This window comes from Mus pahari, chromosome 11 (genome assembly GCF_900095145.1).
Source record: "Mus pahari chromosome 11, PAHARI_EIJ_v1.1, whole genome shotgun sequence".
Classification (NCBI taxonomy): Eukaryota; Metazoa; Chordata; class Mammalia; order Rodentia; family Muridae; genus Mus; species Mus pahari.
This window is the reverse complement of record NC_034600.1, coordinates 17,861,619-17,864,629: the sequence shown is the minus strand read 5'-3', so window position 1 is coordinate 17,864,629 and position 3,011 is coordinate 17,861,619.

The window sequence follows — 3,011 nt, the reverse complement described above, 5'->3', positions numbered from 1 at the left end:
GTTTCTCTCCATTTACTTTGATGTTGGCTACTGGTTTGCTGTAGATTGCTTTTATCATGTTTAGGTAGGGGCCTTGAATTCCCAATCTTTCCAAGATCTTTCCAAGACTTTTATCATTAAGGGGTTTTGGATTTTGTCAAATGCTTTCTCAGCATCCAATGAGATGATCATGCCCCCACCCCCATCTTGACTGTCCTGTGGTCAGGGAGAGATTCTATGGCTAAAGTTTGAGGAGGACTAGCTAAAATTGAAAGAGAAAAATTATTGAACCAGGGATGGTTTGAATCCTGCTTTTCTACTTCTCCATGGCTTACAACTTTAATTTCTACACTGCCTAGAACATGAATTATAATGTCATCACTTTTAACGTTTAGACTTTGTATCTTAAACAGACTGGTTGCCTTCATACAGAATTACTTTCAGCAAGCTCAGCTATTCACCATGGCAGTTATCCATTGCTATGAAGAAATGCATTAAGTGCATATTCACATGTCCTTCATAGCTTTGGTCTGAACTGGAAAGGGTTTTCTATAAAAGGCCGGTAGATAGAGATGGGTAAAAGTGTTCTTGAACTCCTATCAACCTAACACAAAGACATACATCAATGCTATGTTTGTTCTCAATGACGGGTAAGAAGGATAAATATAGACAATGAAGTAAGACAGGTATGGCTATCTGGCCACTCTATACCCTAGAAGGGGTTATAGAAAACAAGTAAATTTTGTGCCCCTGTCCAGCTACTGGCACTGCTCATCTTTAAAAAACAAAAAACAAAAAACAAAAAACAAACAAACAAACAAAAAAACAAAAAAAGAGGGATTGTGCCTTCTCAGCCTTAAGTAAGCTAAATAGACCTTGAGCATTAGCTAAGTTGGACTTTAATGACCTAAGTGAAGATATCCTCCTTGGTTGCCTGTGAAACTTCCTACAGAAACTTAGAAGAATAGACTGCCTGCTGAGATTGATTTACAACATAATCCAACTGAAACAGAGGATGTCATCTGTGGGCTTGCCCTATATAAATACAGTGCTGAATGTTAAACTTGAAGCCTTGATCAGAACCTTGTCTTGGCTTCATCCTTCTCTTGCCCACCACCCCTATAATTTCATTTTCAGAACCCCTTTCAGGTAAACCTACTTGGTCCATGTCTGTTGGATAGGTACAGCAATTTTGTATTTTTCTTGCTTAGCTTGCTTCTTTTAATTATATGTCTGCATAACAGTCATCACTAATAACCATATGACACAGTCAATAGTAAGCTATCTTGAAATCTCTGCCAATGCAACTACCTCTAAATTCCTTAATTCTCATACATATTTTTTTGGATAATGGTGGCCACACTCTTTACTAAAACATCACAAGAAAAATCTGTAGACTGCTTAATAATATATTTTTTTCTTCTCTAAAACATCTTGGGCTGGTTCTCCCCAGTTCACATTGCCATTAGGCCTGTCTTCCATGCTTCTACCAGTACAACCCATTATATTGTGCTTAAAATACTCAACTCCTTTCCTAATCCCCAAATTCAATGAATAAGCAGCACAATCAAGTCTGCCATAGCAAAATATTATTTCTGCTCCCTGGTACCAACTTCTGACTTACTCAGTATTATTTTGCTTTGATGAGACACAATAATCACAGAATTTCTTATAAAAGAAAGATTTTCATTGGGGCTGTTTTACTGTCTAGAGGTTTAGTCTATTATCCTAATGGTGGGATTCATTAAAGCATTCCAATATATCCAGATCAAAAAACAATTGTAGGAGAGAGAAAAACAGGGAGACAAAGAAAAGACAGAGAGACAAACAGAGAAATTGTTCCCCACTTGAGCTTTTAAAATGCTAACACCAAACCAAAGTGACATATTTTTAATAACAGTGCCAGACCTATGCAGTAAGGCCATATTTTCTAATCCCTATCAAGTAGTCCCAATCCCTAATAACCAGGAATTCAATTATATGAGCCTTTGGGGCCATGATTTTTCAAACCACCACACTCTACATTGTTCATTATCTCTTCTTTCTTTCCAATTACTTAAACCTTTTATTCTTGCTGTGTAAAAATGGTTCAGTTTTACTTTATGTTGGAAAATTTCAATTTCTTTGAAGTTTCTTTTAGATAAAACATCATTTCATTTCTATATCTTGTCAGAATCTGTCTCTTCAAGCCTGGACTCCTTGACCTTGATCTTGATCTTTGTCAGTGTTAAATTTCCACTTACAGGGTTTGGCAACATTGTTGTTGTGGCCTTCAATAATTTATTAGGTGTGGAATTGTCTACTTACTTGAAATTTTATGCAGATGTTCAAACAATGAAGCAGATAAACATGGGCCACCTTGAATGAAGGTAGTTTCTCTCCACTTCAGGTTTCAACTTTGCTTTTTTTAATTTTATTTATTTATTTATTTATTTATTTATTTATTTATTTATTTATTTATTTTTCTAGACAGGGTTTCTCTGTGTAGCCCTGGCTGTCCTAGAACTCACTCTGTAGACCAGGCTGGCCTCAAACTCAGAATTCCACCTGCCTCTGCCTCCCAAATGCTGGGATTAAAGGCATGCACCACCACACTGGCTAGGTTTCAATTTTTCTACTTATATCATTGTACTATTGTTCTGGTAGCCCAGCTGATTTAAAATTACCACAAATTTTCTTCATGTATCTTTAACAAGGGGCACTGTTTAGGTCATTTTGTTCCTGCTCTCTTCCCTATGTACCAGCTACTATTATACAAAAGTAAGACTTGAGGTAGGTTAGCAGCATGATTCAAAAGACAAACACACTTTATTCTAAATCTGGTGATATGATTTCAGTTCCTTGGACTCACATAGTAGAAGGAAAAAATTGGCTTCTATAAATTATTTTGTGATATCAACATGCATGCCATAACTGTACCCCAAAACACATAAAATAAAAGAAAGAGAGGGGGGGGAAGAGGAAGGAAGGAAGAGAGAAAGAGAAAGAGAGGAAGGAAGGGAGAGAGGGAGGGAGGGAGGAAGGGAGAGAGA